This window comes from Pinus tabuliformis, chromosome 7 (genome assembly GCF_031772625.1).
Source record: "Pinus tabuliformis cultivar Carrire ecotype Pingquan chromosome 7, CPIR1, whole genome shotgun sequence".
NCBI classification, from domain to species: Eukaryota; Viridiplantae; Streptophyta; class Pinopsida; order Pinales; family Pinaceae; genus Pinus; species Pinus tabuliformis.
In genome coordinates, this window is record NC_142293.1 from 328939396 (window position 1) to 328962856 (window position 23461).

Here is a 23461-nt window from a genome sequence, read left to right on the forward strand (position 1 = left end):
TTGCATTGAATCTGAGCCTGAAGAGGCCAAGGATATTATTTGCAAAAAGGTCCTTGGATTTAAGGTAGGATAATGAGGTCACACTTCTAAGTTAGACAGTAATGTCAATAGGTCAAAGCCCCTCTTCAAAACCTAAAAGAATGGAGTACACAACTTGATACTTGATCTGATATCTCATTGAAAGGCTAAAACTTGGTGGCATTACAAAATATAGGGTTTGGAAGAATAAAGATCTTAGCTAGAATTTATGGTTTTTAGATATTGAAACATATAGATTTAATAAACTATAGAAATCCAATAAAGGCTTGGAGAAGAAAACCTAGGGTTTGTAGGGAAAACCCTAAAATCAATTGTTTCCACTGAAAGAGGAAACATAAGATCTTGCAAGAAAAGAATGACTTCTTGATGATATGGATGAAGTTGACTGAATCTAAGAAGGTTGAGATCAAGAGAGAGCTGACACATTATCAAGAGATAAGTACTTTTTAATTGTTTCTATTGTTATTTCATTATTAGTCTCTTGTATATATATATATCTTTGTTGTATTCCTTGCTTAGTTGTTATTCCATGGCCTCCTAAAGAGGTTTGCAGGTACATAATGAAGGTTGCCAAGGTTTTGGCAGCAAAAAGAAGTAATGGAAGAATAAGGTTTGTGACAAGAGGACTTGTGTTCATAGATATTGGATCAGTTGGAATATGAACTCAGAAGGAGCTCATAGATCAACTAGATTGAAGTATGCCTTGATGACTTTCAAAGAATGAATGGATGGCAATCTCAGAGCAGAACAAAGCTAAGGATTACCTCAATAAGAGGGAGAAGAAACATCTTGTCAGGTACACTTCATTAAGAGGCTATTATACTTATGATACTTGCTATTACTTCAGATGGATGTAGAAATTGTCTTCTTGATGAAAATAGAAGTGTATGTAAGAGCTACCTAAAACCTATAAGGTTTATGAAGAAATCTTATGCGTATAAGAAAAATAATGATTTTTACAGGGTTCTCATAGATGGTACAAGATGGATCCTATATGACTTATTTTCTGACAAAAGGAGGAAATCTCATGGGGCAGAGGTAGTTGTAGTGATTGGAAGATTTTCTCTAGAGGAAGAAGTTTTAGCTTCAGAGAGAGTTGACCTTTGGATTTGTAACAAAGAATTTTGATGTGCTTATATTGCATCAATAGCAGAGGGATCAAATCAGATTTGTTTATGAAAGAACACTTCATTAGGGTGACCGGAAATAGAGCCGTGATGATGGATCCATAAGGAAATCAAATCTGTGTATGGTTGAGCCAAGATGTGAGGTTCATGATGTGTTAAAGTACCAACTTGGTATAATTGTTCATGGTGCAGTAAGTTAAGGCTTGAGAGTTGTCTCAAACAAAGAAGTGTAGATGCAGAAATTCACTTTGGGCAAGGAGTGCTAGAGACAAAAAGAATTTGAATATTCCTTCAGTTTGGGATCTGTTATGATCTTTCAATGAGTAGGAATCCAACATCTATTGTGCTCAATATATTTCAGCTTGGTTAGCAAGATGAGTAGTAGTATGACTCCAACTTGTAGGATTATTTGATTAGGTGTAGATGACAACCTGATGACAGGTTGAGGCACCTTGAGATCTAGTACCAAGATGTGGTATAGGAAGAGAGAGTTGATAGCTGATATTTTGACAAATCCTCTGTCATGGATGAAGTTTGTATACTTCAAGGACAAGCTTGGAATTGTGGGGATTTCATCTCTCATTGAGAGGGAGTGTTTATTTGATGATAACATGGATGGACACTCTCACTACAAGAGAGAGCGGGTCTAGAGGAAACAAATTACTCATAAAGTGCGTGCCTCTAGGGATTGAGACCCAAATTACTCCATGAAGGAGTGTGGTCTCTTAACATCAAAGACCCAAATTACTCTAGGCTGGAGTGTGTTCTTGTAGCATCATGGCCCATATTACTCATCCATGAAGGATTGAGTGTTGTTGGCTAGTACTTCTTGTAGGGAAGTCACATAGTATCAAATGGACCAGATTACTCATAGAGTGTGTCTTGAGGGTGTCACCATGAGTAAGAGGAAATGACCAGGATGATGGTGAACCCTAATATTTTGTATGCGATGTGTTAGTGGGACCAGAAAATAGTGCCTAGTTGATATTGATGTTGTGCCATGGGTTTGGTACCACCTGAGATATGGAAAGTAATGGATGCTGGTGATTTGATGATCACGCTGATAGTTGATCTACTTAGATCATGTTATTCTTCCTATGTCACATTAACCTGTATAGGACTATAGTCCCTCTGTCAATGTGACATGTATAGGAATAATGGTTTGATGGATTAGACAAAATCTTGTAGAGACATTCTCCCTGTGTGTTGTACTATGACTTGTATATGGATATTATCCCTGTGTCATATACCTTGACCTGATTAGGGAGAACAATCATGTGAGCATCTTCTTGTGTCTTGTAATTTGACCTGTATAGGGTTGTAGTCCCTATGTCTAGTACATTGACTTGTATAGGAAGATGGTGAACCCTACTATTTTGAATGCCACGTGTCATTGGGACTAGAATATAACGACTAGTTGCTATTGATGTTGTGCCATGGGTTTGGTACCACCCAAGATATGGCAACTAATGGATGTTGGTGATTTGATGATCATGCTGATAGTTGATATACTTAAATCATGTTATTCTTCCTATGTCACATTGACCTGTATAGGACTATAGTCCCTCTGTTAATGTGACTTGTATAGGAAGAATGGTTTGATGGATTAGACAAAATCTTGCAGAGACATTCTCTCTGTGTGTTGTTCTATTAATTGTATATGGATATTATCCCTATGTCATGTACCTTGACTTGATTAGGGAGAACAATATTGTGACCATCTTCTTGTGTCTTGTACTTTGACTTGTATAGGGTTGTAGTCCCTATGTCTAGTACATTGACCTGTATAGGAAGATGGACATTTTCTTGTGTCTTGTACTGTGACTTGTATAGGGATGAAGTGCCTATGTCAAGTAGAGTGACCTGTATAGGAAAATGGGTTTAGAGGCTACCTGAGTGGAGAGAATCCTCCCAACATATAGCTCAGATCTTGTTTTAGAGAGACCTTGTTGTTATCATGCATGGATATGGAAATACTCTAGTTTTGAAGTACTATATGATTGATTTATGTCTCTTTGGTAGAATATGTATGGATATGATGGTACCGTGGTTATGAGACACTGATTGATGTCTTTTGGGGAGACCAAGCATGGATAGTACCATGGTGATTTGGTACTGGCTGTTTAATGCTAGTGGTGATGAACTATTGTTGATGCTGATCTAAATCTTGAGCTTTTCTTAGAGAACCTTTTGAACTTGTATGACATCTTGACTATTTTTATGAATGCATCCCTAGCTAAGAGGGAGTGTTGAAGAATGTGTAGCTATGGTCGGTCTTCATAATTATCATTGTACTTGAGAAGACAAAATTATTATTGTTTCTAACATGTTCTTCATGCTTTTGATTTGGTCAAAATATATTTTTGGAAATAAGAAAATTATTTTTTATTTATATTTTCAAGTGGTTCCACAAGTGCTAAGTCGGATCACATGATGGCTAGTTGGCTTGCCTAGAAAGTCACTCATTCAGATAAGATCAACCCTTCTAAATGGTCAAGTTGGTTTGCCTAGAAAGGCACCCATTCAGATCTCATGATGGCTATATAAAGAGGTTAATTCACTCTCCTTTAAAAGGTAATTCGATCACAAATATATCACTTACCTTTTTTCCTTTGTCAAGTGGTTTGATATCTGCTTATTATCATTGTGATTTAAAGTTTAGTATTCAAGATCTACTTATTATCATTATGATATGAAGCCTGGTATTTGAGATCTTCTTATTATCATTGTGATCTGAAGTTTGGTATTTGAGATTTGCTTATTATCATTATGATCTAAAGTATGGTCTTCGAGATCTACCTATTATCATTGTGATATGAAGTATGGTGTTGTCTGAGATCTACTTATTATTATAGTGATATGAAGTTTGGGTTCGAGATCTGAGCCTAGATCCTAGTTATAATCTTACTGTGATATTATTCGAGGTTCGAGCTTCAGGAGGTCTATCATCCAAGCCTGGTCTTTTGTGGTATGATGAGAGGATCAACCTCTTGGTGGTGAACTCATTGGATACTTTATTGGAAAAATTATTGACATTGAATTGAAGACATTTACATTGGAGACTTAGCACTTGTGGACGCCATCTTGTGGTCAGTATTGTCTATGTCTTGACGTATTGCTGAAGGATCTCTCTAAGGAATAACTTGGTTGGGTTTTTCCTGTTGTGGTATTTTGACCTGGTCTTTGACCTAAACATTGGTGTCTCTCGTTATTTATGCAATGTGATCTCTTCTTATTTTCCTTATTGCTATTGGATGAATTTCTAAAGTGTAATTATTTGATGAAGAAGAACAAAACTGTAAAGAAAATCTAATAAATTCACAAATAATTATCACTAGTACATAAATAATGCTAGTATAATTTGTACTTGATTTCTCAACACCTAACACATTTTGGTGAAATCACAAATAAAGTCATCATATATTTATTGCAATTATGCACAATTCCATGCATGAGAAAATGTCCCTTTTAGCTTCAACAATCTTTCAATATTTACTCCAATCATGAAATCCATGTTGTTGGAAGCCTTCCTTATTTCTACTCTTCCATCAAAGATATGAATGGAGCGGCCTTGCTGTTGAATGTGCACAAGGGACAAAAATTTCCTTCGTAGCTTTGGAAGATAAAGTACATCATGTTGAAGAAAATAAGGGAATCTAGGTAGCTTGAGCTTGGTAGTGCCGGTCCGAAAGGTTTGACACTTTATTTATCTGCAAAATATACCATGCCATCCACATTATCACTGAAATCTTCAAAGAAGTCTCTCTAGAAGGTCATGTGGCATGTTGCACTAATGTCAAGCAACCATGCATCTCTCCTAGAAGCAAATGAAGTATGAAATAAATCTTAGTTTACTCTAATATTACAATGGGAAACAATGTCATGAGTAGATTCAGGTTCTTTACCTTTCATTGGATCTAGTGTTTTACCTTTGTCTTCTTTCTCTTCTTATTTGTCTTTTATTGTCTCTTAGGGGATTTTACATGTCAATGCATCATGTCCGTTTTTGCCACAATGAATACAATGAAGATTAGATGTCTCACCTTGATTGTGTCTAACCCCTATACCTTTGTAACTCTTTCTTCCACATCCTCTTTTACTACCGCTTCCTCTAGAAGAATTATGTGATTGATGCTTCCCTTTCTGAACAAAGCATATGCTATCTCTAGTAGGTGGAGTTGTTGTCTTCCTCTTTCTAAAATCTTTCTCATGTTCTACAAAATTCTCTACTAAAGAGTCAAATGTAATAGACATTTCTTGGTCACTAGCTTGCAGGGATTCAAGGTGCTAAGAGTATGTAGGGTAGAGCTCCTTGATGAAGGTTGTGAGAGGAAGGTTTATCTCCAGTTACATCTATGTCATGCATGATGGCTTTGATCTCAAAAGTTAAGGCCATGAGATCACCATTCTTCAACTCTAGGTTGAAGAGCTTAACCAACGATTGTACTAGTTCTAGTTTTGAGTATGAGTCATACAAGTCCTTTAACTTCCTTAAAGCGGCATAAGAAATTTGTAATGGAAATAATCAGATGGTCGACCTCTTCACTTACTGGTGCACCAATTAGGGCATAAGCTTTATCATTTTTGCTTTTACGTATCACTAGCTCCTTATCTCAGGTAGGAATTAATGAAGTCTATAATTGTACTTTCTAGTTGTTCATTCTACCATTCCAACACTCATATAGCCTTTTTCTTGTGATATTTCCCAATCTTACCTCATTTTGCCAAATTAAAACACTACATTGGTCATGGTTGGATTCTCATGTGAAAAGATTAAGTTTTATTAAAAAATCAACAAGATTACATGATATGTGCGTTGGAAAAGATAATTTGTAAATTGCAGGTTTTCAACGGGATACCAAATTATTTTGATGGCTAGAAAAGTACATTGCAAAATTTCTCATCAACAACCATAACTAAATAATTTCTCATCAACAACAATCATTGCACAGTTTTTCATCAGCACTGAACTGTGAAGTGAGAATGTTATTCACTACCGAGTTTTCCTGCAACCATGTGACCGAGAAAGAAAAGGAAACACTATTGCGTAATTTCTCATTAGCAACTGTGTAATGTAAAAAATATAATTGTTTACTTTCACTTAATTTCTGTATTGATCGTTTTGCCGTGTTAGTCATAAGAACGTTACTTATGTCATTACGGACCACTGAACCACTTGGTTGAATGTAGGTTGTGATTAAGTAGTTAAGCAATGGTTCTAGTAGTTGGTAGTTGTGTAAGAGCTGATCCATTTTTGAATAGAAAAGCTATTGCTTTTCCTACATGCAAGGAAATAATAGTTAGGAATCAATTAGTTAGCAGTTGCAAGTAGTTAGCAAGGAAATAATAGTTAGGAATAAATTAGTTAGCAGTTGCAAGTAGTTAGCAATTTTCTTCAGTTGTTTTTTATTACTCTTTTGTAAATACAAAGTAGTTTTTTTTATTACTTTTTGGAATTACAAAGTAAATAACGGGTTTGGGATCCCTATGTTGATTAAGTTTGAGTGTGTGATCAAGCAAGGGCCACTCTACAGAGATATTCATCTTAATTGTTTTAATTCACTGAGTCACAAATGTGTGAGCTGTTTTAGAATAAGGAATTGCATGGGAATGTAGTGGGCTAAATAAGCTAAATTGTTAAACAAAATTCCCATAGTTAGTTTTAATTTTGATGGTTGTAAAATAATTTTTTAGTTAGTTTTATTTTTATTTGTTGTAGCTTAATTAGTGTAGTTAGTTTTATTTCTATTTGTTGTAGCTTAATTTATGCAAAATTCATTAGTTTATTTTTGTTTGTTGTAGCTTATCTTTTGCAGGTAAGAAGTTTGTTTATTTCAAGTTGTTGAATTTAATGCTTGTAGTTAATTAAGTTTGTTAGATCGCTGTTATACATAGTTTTCTGGTGAAAGTTTTAGTTCTTCATTAATTAGCTAAATTAAGGTAGTTGATATGCAACTTAAATATATCTGTGAATATTGTATAAATAAATTTGTGAATATTGTATAAAGGAGAAATTTTGTTATTAAATAAGGGCTAGTAATTTTGAGATCCATAAATGCACATATAATGTAGTGAGTTTTGAAAGTTTATGATCCTAGGAAGTAAAGTAGGGTCATGGGTATACATTGTAAGAGCTTGTCACCTTTTGGTGTCATTGTTGAGGAAACACCAATTTTTGAAATCTTATATTTTGTATTAGCCCTGAGAATCCAATGAGTAGGAATGAGGAGAAAGAGATATAACTAGGAACGTTTCTTCCTAAGTGTCCTCCCAACTCTGGCTATAAAAGGATAGAGAAACGAGAAGATTTCGCTTCAACTTTAGGAGCAAAAGTCATCCTTGTAAAAATTGAGTCTATTAGTGTGCTTGAACAAGAAATATTTGTTCTAAAAACAGAGTCTCAAAGTACACCTGAGTAAGAACTTCAATGTGCTCAAGGAGAATTACCAACTCTTGAATGGGGACTTGGACATTTGTACAACATGGGGAATAGGCAAGAAGGGCATGAAGATAAAAGAAATGAACGTAGGAGGGAAGAAGGAACCAAAGAGAAGTAGAGGAAAATGAACTGCCTTTTCCTATTAGGGAAACCGATGATGATGCTAAAATGAAAAATATTAGTGCCTCAAATCTTCATGTGTTCTATCAGTTACCTATAGAAGACCTAGATACTTTTTGGTTTGAATTTGAAGTTTTATTTAGAACCTATGATTATAAAATAAACTCTCAAAAGTTAAGGTTATTACCTTCAACCCTTAAAGATGTCACATTACGATGCTTAATGGGGTTGAGAGGAGACAACATATGTACTTGGGAGCGAATGAAGGAAAGCTTCTTAATAAAATATAAATATTATTATATAGCACGAGTATCAAGGGATAAAATATTTCATATGACCCAAAGGGTGGATGAATCTTTGGAAGATTATGCCGAGGGCTTCAATTCAATTATGGATTCTCTACAAATTGCAAATTAGATGATGAATGTCTTAAATTTGTATTTCTTAGGAGTGGAAGGGGAGATTTAATGGAAGCTTTAAATTCAATTGTTGGTGGAGATGTTTATCAATATACATATGATGAAATGAGGTAAATATTTAAAAATTACTCTAGAGCCAGTATGAGGAAAGGAAAAGCAAAAGATGAATTTTACATTTGACATCAAAGAATACCATTAGGATTTCAGAAGCTTAAATTGGAAATTTAATAGAGGACATCAAAACTAATATCTTAAACTCACTGTCTATGCAGCTAGATCCTTTGTAGTCAAAGAGGAAACAAGAAGAAAGTGAAAACTCTTTAACAATATTTTATTGAAAGTGTAATAAAAGGCATCCTATAAATGAATGTCCTTTATCTATCATACAAAATTACAAATTTTTCTTAGAAAACCATGAGACTGACCATTGCCCACAATTTCTAGGTTTAAAGGCAACATATCAAAGTACTGATAAGAATTTAGAGAAAGCACGCTTTATTAATAAACATAGCCTTGGACAACCTTGACCCCAGTTTCCTAACACGAATCAATATCTTCAACTTTTTAATTAGCCATAGTCGAATCAATTACCAAATCAACCTTGGTATCCTTCTCATTATAATCCCAGCCAACAACAACTCCAATCACAATTTGTAGCTAATTAAGAGCTGTGGCAACCATCTATATCAACTCCTTGGACTTATCAATTTCCATATAATAAAAAATCTTATCCATCTCAACCATTTCAACAACCTTTCCATATGTTAGGCACTCAATGGATAAATTAACAATAATTGACGAACCTTATCAAAATTGGCCACAATAGCAATTGTTGCCACTACCTCAACCTCAAGATTCAAATCGATCACTACTGCAACCATCCCAATTACCTACTCAACCAAATTGAAATCCTAATATTAGAGTGAGATAACCCAATCAATCAACCCAATTAAGTCAAAAAAATCAACCAACTCGAAATATTTATACTAATGAATAAAGTGATCCTAAAACTTATTAAGTTTCTAGATTGGATTATCAAGTAACTCATCTATGATCAAGGAAGATTTTGGAGATCCAAAACTACGAGAAATTAGAGACACAAGCAATGAAAAACATCAACTTGAAAAGGAAATTGAACAATTGTTATTATATTCTACTAATCTAGCTCCACAAGAAGCTTAACAATCAATGGAACAACAAGTTCCACCTTTTCTAGAGAGACTTAATAGAGTAAAGCATGCATTACAACTAGTCGTCAACATTTTAAAGGAATTAAAGAATTATATGTTAAAATTCCCTTGATCCAAGAAATTAAGGATATTGTAATTTATAATAAGGTTATAAGGGATTTATGAGTTAAGAAACAAGGAAGGAAAAGACAAGATCCTTCAAATGTTCAAGTAGTAGGATAATTGTTTGATCTTATGCTTGGACAACCTATTGATCTGAAATACAAAGATCCTGGAAATCCTATTAGGTATGTATGCATTGGTAAAACACTTATTTCGAATACCTTGATTTACCTAGGGGTAGCCATTAGTATAATGATAAATGAAATCATGGAGAGTTTGAATCTTCAAAATTTCATGAGACAAACTCAATTTTTTTTGCAAATGACTAATAGATAAACAATAAAACTTGAGGGAATTATGGAAGATATAATTATGATTGTGGCTTCATGGAAACACCTTGTTGATTTTTTCATCTTGCATACTAAAATCGATTTAATAGGGTATCCATTAATTCTGGTTCAACCATGATTGGTGACTATAGATTCTTACATAAAGTGTTGCTCTAGAAAGATGGCAATATCTCAAGGGGAGTCAGTAAAAAACTCAACTTATATCCTCTAGCAAAGTTTGTTACAGACATAGAGGAGCCTTTGTGGATTCCTCTAAATGATGGAATTGATTATTGTGCTAAGCTAACAAGAACAATCCTCATGATTGATCATGCTTTAATTTTAAAATAACCAATAGACAATAGAATGATTTCTAATTTTATGTAGAAATATTCATACTTCTAGAGTTAAATTAAAGAATTCGTGATCAAAATTATGAAGAACAAGCAAGTTCTAGTACATAATTATAACCACTTAATTTTTATGATTCATTCTCACATCGTCTTGAAGATAAAATTTAATATCAATTCTTAGAAGAGTAATTTGTTGAGGAATACATAAATCATAGAATTAAGAAGGTTGAAAATTTTCTAGGGAAATCATTAAACATTAATAGCCAATTGCAACCATTTTAGTAGCAACAATTGTAGAGTTGTTGTACAAATATTCTTCAATATTTGTATGGGATTATAAAGACATGATAGGAATAGATCCATCCATTTGTATGCATCATATCTATAGTTTAGATGGAGTAATTCTTGTGAGACAACCATAACACCAAATGAATCCATCCCTTAAAGACATGTGAAAGAGGAACTCTAACAACTTTTGATAGTTAGATTCATCTACCTTATCTTTGACAGGAAGTAGATTTCACCACTTGTTATGGTTCTGAAAAAACTTTGGGGTGAATGGTGAGTCTGTGCTAATTATAGAAAATTGAATAAAGCCATTAGGAAATATCACTTTCCTCTACCATTTATTGTTTACGTTTTACATTCTTTGGTAGGAAGGGATTCTTTTCTTTCTTAGAAGACTTTAGTGGGTACAACCAAATACAAATTGCTCTATTGGACCAGGATAAAACTACGTTTACCTATCCGTGGGGGATGTTTGTATATAGATTTTTTCCATTTGGACTATGTAATGCACCTGCAACGTTCCAAAGAGTTGTTTTAAGCATATTCTTTGATTTGATTTTGGAGTTCATTGAAGTTTTTTATAGATGATTTCAAAATCCTTTGAGAATGAGTTTGATGAAGCTTTTTCCAAATTAGAAAAAGTTATTTAAGAATGTGTGGAGAATCATGTTTCATTAAGTAATTAAAAATGTTTTGTGATGATGACTGAATGAATTGTGTTGGGACATCAAAGTTTAGCCCATGGAATTTAAGTAGATCCTGCAAAAATTGTTGTGATTAAAAACTTACTTGTACCGACAAAACAAAGATATGTGAGGAGTTTCTTACACTATGATGGCTATTAGTGAAGGTTTATTAAATTTTTTAGTAGAATAACATCTCCATTATACACATTGCTTTCTAAAGAGGCAAAGTGTATTTGGACAACATATTGTCAATAAGCCTTTAAAACTATAAAAAAAGAAATTGAAAACTCGCCCTGTTTTACAAGGACTGCATTGGAATTTGTCATTCCACATTTATTTTGATGGTTTAGATAAAATTTTGGGTGTTGTGTTTAGACAGAAGGAAAGTACAACAATGCATGCAATACATTACATTAAAAACAAATCTTGCAAATGTGGAGCTGAATTATACTATTACAAAAAAGAAATTTTTGGTAGTTGTCCATGCCATTAGTAAATTTTGACATTAGATCGCTTGGTATCCTAGATTCATTCATACAAATCATTCACCCATTAGACATTTAATGGATAAACTAGTTATTAATGGTAGAATAACTCACTGGATTTTGCCTCTTCAAGGATTTGATATTACTATACTTGATAAACTTGGTCATGAGAATGTGGTTGCAGATCTCCTTTAGAGAATTACCAATGAAAAAATGGATGAGCCCTTGGATGACTCTTTTCCAGATGGAAATCTATTTGTAATCTCAGTAATGATACCCTAGTTTACATGTATTGTAGATTATTTGGTTGCAAACAAATTGCCTCAACATTTTCTAGGTCAAGAGAAGTGTGTTCTAATTCTGAAAGGTACTCCATTTACATGGAAAAAAGGTTGTTTGTTCAAGTTAGGGCTACACCAAGGACTCAAAATATGCATTAGACAAGATAAAGTGTACAACATCCTTATATCCTACCATGATAAGCCATAGACAGACATTGTCCAGGCACAAGAACAATAAAGAAAATACTTTCTACAAGTTACTAGTGGCTAACACTTCACAAGGAAACCAAAGAATATGTCAAACACTGTGATTCTTGTCAAAGAATGGGTCAACCTAAAAAATTAGAGGAAATTCCTATGAAATCATTGATTTTTTTGGAGCCATTTGAGAAGTGGGGTATTGATTTTGTTGGACCTATCAATCCACCTTTTAACTAGTTCAAATATATTTTAAGTGTGTATTGATTGTCTCATGAAACTTGCTGAAGTGCAACCATTGAAAAAAATATAGGAAACAAGAACTGTTGAATTTATTTATGATAACATATTCTCTATATATCGATTGTCAAGAAAAATGTTTCAGATAGAGGAGCACAATTTACATCAAATCTAGTAGAGGATATCGTGAATCTTTATAAGATTAAGCAAAATAAGACTACACCTTACCATCTGAAAGCCAATATATAGGCGGGCGTAAGAAATAGGGAGTTGGAAAAAATTCTGACAAAAACAATGCAATTTCATTGCACAAACTGGGAAAATAGATTGCTGGAAGTAGTATGGGTATACTGTACCACTTGGAAAAAATTGTTGAAAATAAACAACAAGAAATGCTAAATATAGAAGTGCTAAATTTAGTACTGCTATAAATAGCATTTCAGGATACCTTCCTATTTTAGTTTTTAGTTAGTCCCTAAACTAAAATAGAGAAGTAAAAATTCAAATTTGATCATAACAACTGTTTGTAAAATAATTAATTAATTCACCATGAGTTAATTAGTTGTAGAAAATCAAACATGAAGTCTATGTGGGGACATGCAACAATTTCTCCATTAATTGAGGAATTTATCCATCAGTTAAAGAGATAAGGATGAGTTGTATTTGAGTTGTAATTAGTTGGCTCAGTTAACTGAGTCAAGTCCAGTTAGATTAATTCAAACAGTTTGTTGAATTAATTGTGAGTTCAGTTAGTTAATGCATGCATGCATGTAACTGTTGCACTTCAGATAACTGAATATTCTCTCATAAATAACTCATGCATGTCAGTTCAGATAGAGACCCAGTTGAGATCAGATGGAGGGACAATGTACTATTAGTTGCTAGAATATTCCATTGTGAATATCCCTTGCATGCAGAAGGAATTCTTTCCTTGAGGATTGCATAGTTACTTCTTCAATTTTTGTGAGTGTGATGAGGCCAATTCACACATGTGGCATCACTGGACCCCAAGAAAAACTGCACAAGGAAATAGGAGGCTTGGAGGGCTTGAGGAGGACATATACTGTGTCTATTCAGTCTGTGAGTTGTATTGTTTGATTGCAGAGAGAGCAGGATAGCTTGAGAGCTAATTCTTTTTGTAACTTGAACATATTTCCACTTGTATGATAATACAGAGATTGGGGTTTTAGGCTGAGGCTTTCCTCAGGTTATTTCTTCTGTGTTATGTGTGATTGATTTCTCATTCTCAGTTATATGTGTTCTCATTGATCTTGCTCATATTCGATTAAGCTTCCGCAATGTTTGTTGTAGAAGTAGATCTTGTATTTTGCTTTAGTACATTGCATAATTTGTTGATCTACAGTGGGAATTTGTAACTGTTCAACAACAAAGGGTTCGATGGCATGATTAATTCATCAAAATTAAATCATTCTAGCAAGGTGATTGGGTATTGTTATATGATTCTAAATTTTAGGATTTTGAAGGGAAGTTGAACAAGTGCACGGAAATGGAATTGTAAAGTTGAGAACTTTTGATGAAGAATGATTGTCACTCCTAGTCAACATGCATCATCTGAAACTATACAAGGAACCTGAATCCAAGAAAGAGTTTACATTAAGACTCCAAAAACACCACTATGATTATATAATGTCTCAAAAACCACCATGTCGAGGTTCTATTAACTCACTAACAACATAAAGTATCAACGATCACAAGGCTAAAGATCCATAAACACAATCACAACAAGAAGTATCAATAACTGCTACATTAAGAGCCTAACAATGTAGGTTCCACATACAATTTCAATAGTGTCATTATGCCAAATGTTTAATCAATAACTACTATCAAAATATTTCACAACAATGTTAAAAAACAGATATGTCAACAAAAACAATTGTAGCAACATTCAAATGACATATGTTATGAAATTTCTCAACAACAATGTGCAAATCCTTCTGATATCATTTGTCACATGTCAAGTAATTGTTTTTTATTTTCTACTCAATGTTCATTTCTTTTACACGTGTCCAATTGCTATGTATATTCCTTTTCAAAATGGTATATTCCCAAGCTCTGATTTATCCACCACCTTCATTAACATACATGTCACAATTTTTCCAAATCTTTTGAGTTTTGTACACATCTTTTTCATGATGACGTGTATCATGAGTGATTTATATACACACATGCCAACCCATACTGCACTTTTCCTTCATTAACATCTTCCACATGTACCATTAATTAACTCACTAAGAATGTAATTTATGAATGATTAGATGAGAAATGGTTGGTCATCAAGACCAAAACAGATTTATTGCTGCCAATTGCATGATAGTACAACAATTGTCATGTCGACAGTAACAAGAAGTTATAGATAGTTAATGCATAGTACAAAGTAACAAACACACAACTTCCAATGTGAATTGAATCAAAGATGCATGCAAACTCTGCAACTCATTAACTTCGTAACAATTGAGTTATTTGTAGCTTGTGGAGAAGTTGTTAACATCTAGAAGTTTTGTTGCAACGAGTTTCCTTATAGTACTTCACTAAACTATGTAAATTAACCAATTACAAAGATGGGAGGAATCCTATTTAAGCAAGAAACGATTACAATGGAAATGGCCTTAAGCAATCTTGAAGTTGCAAATATCTTATGTCAAGCGGGATAGTTGAAATTCTTCGAGAGAATTAATAACATCAGTTTGCCAATGGCTAAATTGTTTGCCTTAAAATGAAATATATGAATCAACATTTCGACCTTTGCTAATATTGAGTTCAAGTCACATAGGATAGCATTTCCTATGTGGAGAGGAGACAACATAAGATATTGGACAAGGGGTGAAGAGATTGTCTTTACAATCCCCATGGGAAAAACTTCTACAACATATTATATCATACTTCACTTGTGAGGGACACTTATCCCTATGTATGACTCATTGTTTTTGTTTCTAAGCGCACTTAAGGAGTAAAAAAGCAATGTTCCCTACTTTTTGTTAAATTCTATACAATTGATGGTGGATCGATACCAAAAACGGAAGAGAGGTCAATTCACTCTTGATGGGCTGATGCACTTGTTGGTAAGAGTTGCATTTGTGCAACAATGCCAATTGGAAAACTGGGGGTGATTTTGTTGAGTAATTAGTTAGTCCAGTCTTTGAGGGGGAGCCACTAGCATGAGATTCTCAATAACAATAGAGAAGAGAACTTAGTGAACAATAAAAACAATTAGACCAAAAAGTGAAACAAAGATCAAAGACCATAGAAAACTTTAACAACAATACGTAAATTCCTAATAATAGTGGGCCACAATTTGAAGTTGGGCCTTCCATAGCACCAATATAGCTTAAAAAACCAAAGAATGAAGAGGAATTAATGATTTCAACCAAGGTTAAAAAGCAAGAAACATCCACCTAGGCAACCTTGAACCCACAGTTAGTTTATTTTAATTTGATGGAAGAATTAAATAGGTTGTTATAGCAAGTCAAGGGACTTAACATTGAAAAAGATGCATGGAAAAACTTGTATACATCTTTTAAGCTCGAGGAGTGTATACTTGTGGAAGTGGTTCAAATGTAAATAAATTTAGAAAAACAGATTTTTTTTGAATTCTAAACAACAAAGAAGAAGCCATTTGGAGGTTAAGGGAAAGGAAAAAGGAGCTGCAAAAACAAGTGACATTAATGCAACAAAATCATGAGGAAGAAAACATAGAAAAAGATGAAGAAATTAAAGAATTGAGAGAACAATTTGATAAAACTGGAGAGTTAGACTCTGAGCTAGTAACGTGTAGACCATCTTCATTGGTTCACACCTTGTATCTAAAATAAAAATGATTACAATTGCAAATTGAGAGATTGGTGTCGAATTTGACCATTCATCAATAACCCATAGGAAGGAACTTTTTGTTCATTGTATTTTTCAAGTATTTTAGAAAGAAGAAATTTAATCTATGAGTTATATTTGCTTAACTTTCTATTTCCCAAGAGCTTTGGAACCCCAATCACTACATGAGGGATATAAATTCAACAACTTTTTAGTTAGTAATGGAAAATAAGTTGAAGAGAAGACACAAGATGGAATTATATAAAACAGAGGAACTTATTGCACCTCTATGGATTAGACTAAAATAAAATTCCATAATCAACTTTTCAAAAAACAATGAAGGAAAATTTCCAATATTGAGATAAGGGCGACCATGTTGAGAGTTCAAACAAAAGCTATATGAGAATTCATCAGTTTTCATAACAATGTAGGACAAGTAGTTCTAATGGCCTACTAAACATTTTGGGAAGAATTAGATGATATTTTAAAAGTGAGAGAACCACACCCATTACCCAATTTACATGCATCTTTGTATAGGAGCAAGCTCTATTTAAATTTAGTGAGAAATCATGGACTTGAGTGGATAGGACTATGATTCAAACATCCACCCATTTTGTATCCAATTACAGAGTATAGGGGAGATTTGCTCATCAAGAGGGAAAGAGAGAAAAACAGATGGAATATATGAGAATGCTAGTTGGATTTCATGCAGAAGAAACTACTCAATGGTTCCTCACAATTATATGGCATTATATGTAGACCAACATACACAAATTATCTCTTCATATTTAGATAAATTGCACAAGGGACATGTAAGAAGATAAATTGGGGACCATGATGAGTAATTGTACTTTCCAGTTGTCCATTCTGCTATTCCAACACCCATACTTCAACTTTTTTATGTGATATTTCCCAATCTTACCTAATTATGCTAAATTCAAACTCTAAATTGGTCATGGTTAGATTTTTATGTGAAGAGAAGGAGTTTTGTCAGGAAATTAACAAGATTACATGATCTTTGGTTGGAATGGATAATTTGTACATTGTAGTTTTTTGAACAAGACACCAAATTATTTGGATTGCTAGAAAAAGATGCTATAGAATTTCTCACTAGCTATCATAGCTACATAATTTCTCACCAACAACCATCATTGTATAGTTTTTCGAGTTGTGTGAAGTGAGAATGTCATTTACTATTGACTTCGTCAGCAACCCTATGATTGAAAAAGAAAAGAAAACATTGTTTTGTAATTTCTCATAAGCAAGAATGCAATGTAAAAACTATAATTATTTAATTTTGGTACATAATTATTTAATTTTGGCACATCAACCGTAAGAACATTACTTATGTCATTCTGAATCACTCAACCACTTGGTTGAATATAGGGCGTGATTAAGTAGTTAATGAAATGGTTTTAGTATTTGTTAGTTGTGTGAAAGAACTTATCCATTTTTTTTAACATAAAGTCTGTTATTTTTCCCTTATGCATGGAAATACTAGGTAGAATCAGTTATCGATTGCATAATAATTAGCAATTTTGTGTAAAGGAAAAAAAAGGAGAATTCAAGAGGGTTTAGTTATTTTTTTTTTTTTTTTTTGAAATACAAAGTAGATACTGGGTTCTGGAATCATTGTGTTGATTAAATTTTGCGTGTGTGTAATCATCCATCAAATTGTAGAGCAAGGGACAATCTACCATGGTGATACCTACTTTCCCCATTTTCATTGTCAAGTTATTTATTTTCTTAATAGTAGGACATATTGCATCTTAATTGTGTTAGTTAGTCGCAATTGTGAGAGTTGTTTTAGAATATGGAAGTGCATAAGAATGTAATGGATTGAATAAGTTGAATTATCAAACATAATTTTTGTGGTTAGTTTTATTTCTATTTGTTGTAGCTTACTTCTACTAGTTAGTTAAAAAAAAAAAAAAAAACCGAATATGTTATATTGTATTCATTCCAAAAAAGAAGCTGAAATCCTTGATACAAAGCTCTTGATGTTTGAGAGGGGATTCCAGCGCTAGATCTCCTTCTCTATTCTTTCCTGCTATTAAATAGATTAAGCTAAACCATGCATTTCCTATGACACTGACTTCATAGATTCTTATAAATTGCTGTAGCATATAGATAAATTTACACTCCATCTTTCATTCTAACATAAGACAAGATAACAAAGGACAAGGTAACTATTTTATCTGAGAACAAGACCCACTGGTTTGTTCTGTTGGAGTAATCTAATTTATCCATCTTTCATTCTAACATAAGACAAGATAACAAAGGACAAGGTAACCATTTTATCTGAGAACAAGACCCACTGGTTTGTTCTGTTGGAGTAATCTAGTTTATCTTTACTGTTTTTAGTTAATAGATCTCTCTTCACACTGAGGGAGTATGTTGCTATGTTTGTTGGAACTGAAATTCTCTACGACTTTCCTTTCCATGGTTTCACGGAGTGAATAAAGAGCTTGCTCAATGTGGGAGCATTGCTGACATGTCATGTTGAGCGTTTCTTTGAGAGTATAAGAACCCCAATTCTGATTTACATCTCTCATTCCACAATTTCTTCAAGGCTTTAACTAGCTCCAGTTATGCCTCGAGGGAGACGTATTGAGGACAGGATGGGCTCAATGCCATGACTAAGGAGCATTATGGTTGAGCTTAAAATGGAGGGAAATGGGGGACACCGTAGGATTAGGGAGATGCAAAATGGAGAGGGGAGGGGTTGGCGCAGAGGAGGAAGGGAGTGACACCAATTCGCTTAACAGATCGTTGAAGAAAATGAGGATACTGGGAGGAGTATTTAGAGACTTCTGGGCCCGAAGAATAGGATTCTGGAACTCATGATCTCTGAGATCGATCACATGGAGCATTGGCTTATTTGTTATTTGCCAAGCAAAGAGTTCTACAAGGACGTGCTAATCCACATGGGGATGGGAGAACTGTCCCTTAGAGATTTTCTGAGCAGCCAAGAGATTGTGCTTTTTGTCGTTTTTGAGATATACCATCACAAGTTCTCGAGGGAGCGCTTCTGATCTCTTTTCTTGCAGGTGATCTGGGAGAATTTAAGGGAATATGCAAAACACGAGTCTCTTCATTGATTCTGGCTTCTCCTTAGTTTTGTTTCTCTTTATCATAGCTTAATTCCTCTAGTTAGTTTTATTTTTGTTTGCTATAGCGTTTTATTTCTCTTTATCATAGCTTAATTCCTCTAGTTAGTTTTATTTTTGTTTGCTATAGATTAATTTATGCAAAGCCATTAGTTTTATTTATATGTGCTATATCTTAATTTTTGCAAAATTCATTAGTTTAATTTTGTTTGTTGTATCTTACCTTTTGCAAGCAAATAGTTAGTCTATTTCAAGTTTTCAAACTTAATTCTTGTAGTTAAATAAGTTTGTTACATAATTGTTATACATAGAATTTTGGAAAAAGTTTTATTTGTTCATTAATTAGTTGAAGTAAAGTAGTCAATACGCAACTTGAATATACATGTGAAGATTGTACAGATATTTGTAAATATTGTAATGCATCTGTAGTGTAGCAGGTTTTGAAAGTTTACAACCTAGGATTGATAAGTAAAGTAGGGTTTTGTGTATACATTTTTAAAGATTCTTAGGCATATTAGGTCCATTGTCCTCCTTTGTTAGATACTATTTCTCCTTCACATATTCCATCTCACAAATTATTGGAAACGAGTGTGTGTTTGATTTTTTGGACTATTCACGATAGTTTTCCTTGCCAATTATCACTACACCAACAATGGATATGAGGGAATTCATTTTCAATAGAAATTTGAGCTAAGGTATCACTCTTCAATAATCTTGGACTAAGTTAATAGGAAACAACAATTCATAATCTATACTTCAACTTACGATAATATAATGAAGACAAACAAACCCAAGAATACAAACACACCCATTTCCTCTTAGGAACAACACAAAAAAAATAACACAATGAGACACAAATTGATGGAACTTGTATAGTTCTCGATGAAGGAAAACTGACCCTAAGATTCAAGCGAGGTTCCCATAGTTGGCAATGGAGTTGGTAGGAAAATTTACTAGATTCTTCTTTGAAAAATAAATATCTTTTCACATTGAACATTTTGATACTTTATTTTCCATTGTATATTGAAAATTGTATAATAATATCTACTAAACAATACAACCATGCAATGAAGCTTCCAGAATTCATTTTATTGCAAAATGATTTCCAAATGACTTAGTATAAGTGTCCTTCAACAAGAACATTATGACATGACTACAAGTGCAATAAAACAATTACTGTAGGTTTATCAATCTTTCACATCCTATATCTCCAACAAGCTAGTTATTAGGCTCTTAGGCATCACTTGTGTGTTACACAATAGGACTAGCTTGAAACATGCCAACTCATTTGCAGATGCAGGTTCGAGCAATTGTCTAAAAGCAAAAGAAAAATTATAGACAAGTTCAAGCAATCATTTGAACATGGTGTGCACATAAAAATGATAGTTTGTATTTTGTCATCACTACATTAGGTATATACAAATACATGTCAACAAGAACACTCACAGGATCAACTTCATTATCTATGAAGACACATAGGACACCAAGAACATCATCGATCATCTTAGAGGCTTTAATATCACCAATAGGTATGTCATCAACATGTAGATTCATTGAATTTGGACATGCTACATTGATTTGTCCATGATATGGTTAAAGGAAACATATATCCAATAGAGTTATAGGACCAAAAGTGGGAAACATATCTTGCTATTACATGGAGGCACCAAGGTTACAACAAAATCAACAGAGCGTATGTGTAAATTTCAACCCTATACAATTGATCACTGCAAACATATTCTTAATAGAAGCATAAAAGTTACAATGACACACACACACGCGCAAACACACACAAGTTTTATTTTGGAAATCCAAACATGGGAAAGCAAAAAATCTTTTTCATTATCTTTTCTGTATGGCATTACAGTACAATTTATATCCTGCAACATATCAACATATTCTTAATAGAAGCATAAAAGTTACAATGACACACACACACACACACACCCCCACACACACACCCACACACGCACGCGCACACACACACACACACATTTACACAGAGGTTTTTTCTTGGAAATCCAAACTTGGGAAAAGAAAAAATCTTTTTCATTATCTTTTATGTATGGAATTACAGTACAATATATATCTCGCAACATATGAACCACCAATTAAACCATAGTTCCATAACAAAAACTAAAAAACCATGGGCAAAACCACCACACACCACATTTCACAATAAGAGAGTTTTATGAAAAGACACAAAGTTTCTAGGGTTGTTGATGATGTGGGGGAGAGCACAACCAAAAGAAACGATCAAGTGAAGCAAAGTTAGGAGTGGAGGATGAAGAAATGTATTGCCATTCATTGACAACCACAGATAGGTGGAGTGTGAGAAAAATCTAATCAAGTGAGTAGAAGTTGAGAATAAATGCTCAACTATGATACCACTGTTAGGTTGAGAGAATAACTCCACCAATGCTTATTTCATTAACTCAAACTAGGCATATATACAAGAGGGTGTCTATTCGTTTCATTTGAAATGAGGAAATCTTTGTCTTCCTTATGACTCCTCATTTCGTCTACCTACAAATTATTTACAATGACACAAAAATCCTGAAGGATTATGTGTCTAACAAGAATTACATGGTTATACCTTTTGGTGCTCATATGGTGTCTACATAAGGATTATTTTTCTAATAAGTTTTCGTAAGTACCCATTTATAACATAAAATTATAGAATCTATCAAAACATTTTTCCACTAATGTTGAATAACTTAAGTCCACATTTATTGGATTTTAGCATTAGTATTGTTTCTACCAACAATGAAAAATTGAATGTTAACTATAAAAAAAAGAGCAAATAGAAGATTGAAGAAACACTTTATGTTTGAAAAATAAGATTATCCACATAGATTTCCTTAAAGAAATCACTCACACACAGAGATCAAAGATCAATACACTACTGTTTACATGGATAAAACCTTCCAAGAGGGAAACAATCTATAACTCTAGTAAACACAACCGTTTGTGGCAATACATTGATTCAAAAAGAAAAGAATATTACTTGTACATCTCCTATAATTGATCATTAGCAAATGAACCTTCATGCTCTTATAAAAGAGTTCATGAATCTATTGGTTGTTCTATAGTTAATGACTTTATGTCTAGAATATTAAAAATGTGATTGTCAAGATGATAATTAACTACTTGATGAGAGTCCTCTAGAGTCTTCAGAATTGAAAATAAACAATTTTTAGGGTTTTTTTTTTTAAATTTTGATGGTAGAATTCATGGCAATATTTTTTATTTATTTATTTATTTTTTGTGTGTATAATTTGAAGAATATATACAAGTATTGAATTCCTCTTAAAAAAATCCAATGTAAAAAAAAAAAAAAAACTAAAACTAAAATGGTGTCCAAAAGTGAAGTTATCGATACTTTAAAATCAACGTTTTAGGGTTTATTTCGGTGATGGTCATGAATTTTGTAGATTGAATATATTTTTGATAGAGATCATAGATTTTGGTTGAACCAATTCCACAAGATTCAAATAAGGGTGATAATATCCAATCCAAGGAGTATAACATTAATTTTGATTAATTTACAATTTTGGCCTTAAACCCTACATTGTAAAAGCTCTTTTATGGTAATTTTAAGAGCTTTTTTTTCTGGGGTTATCAAGCTCTTTATTTTCCCTTTTTTAGAAACCTGCTCTAGGTCCTCTCACTCCTTATGATCCAATAACTTTTTCTAGTGAGCTCTCCCATGAAGGCTAATACCTATAAAAATACTTGTGCTTCACTAGGCAACATGAACACCCACTCTGCTGCAAAGAAGTTGGAATTCGAAAGTTAATTTAAGAAACGTGATGGAAAAAATAAATGCAATGGAAGATAAGCTCAATAAGAAGCTAGATGAAAGTTTTGAGAACTTTGAAAAAAAATTGACTCAATAGTTTTCAAGTATGTTAGCTTAAATCATACAAGGGGAAAACCACATGACTACACATCAAATTAATCCACACTAAGAAGAAACTTTTAACTTGGATCTATTTAGCCACCCACAGTACTTCTGAGGTCTACACAACAATAAATCAATGGATAATTACATATGGTATCATCCTCCCAAGGTTGACTTGAATAAGTTAGATGATTTGACCGATCCGGATGGGTCACTCAGATGGAACATTACTTTTCCCTCCAAGGTATTACTGATGACATGGTGAAACTTAGGGTGAGGGTCCTATATTTATATAAAGAACGATGATAATGGTGGCAATGGCATAA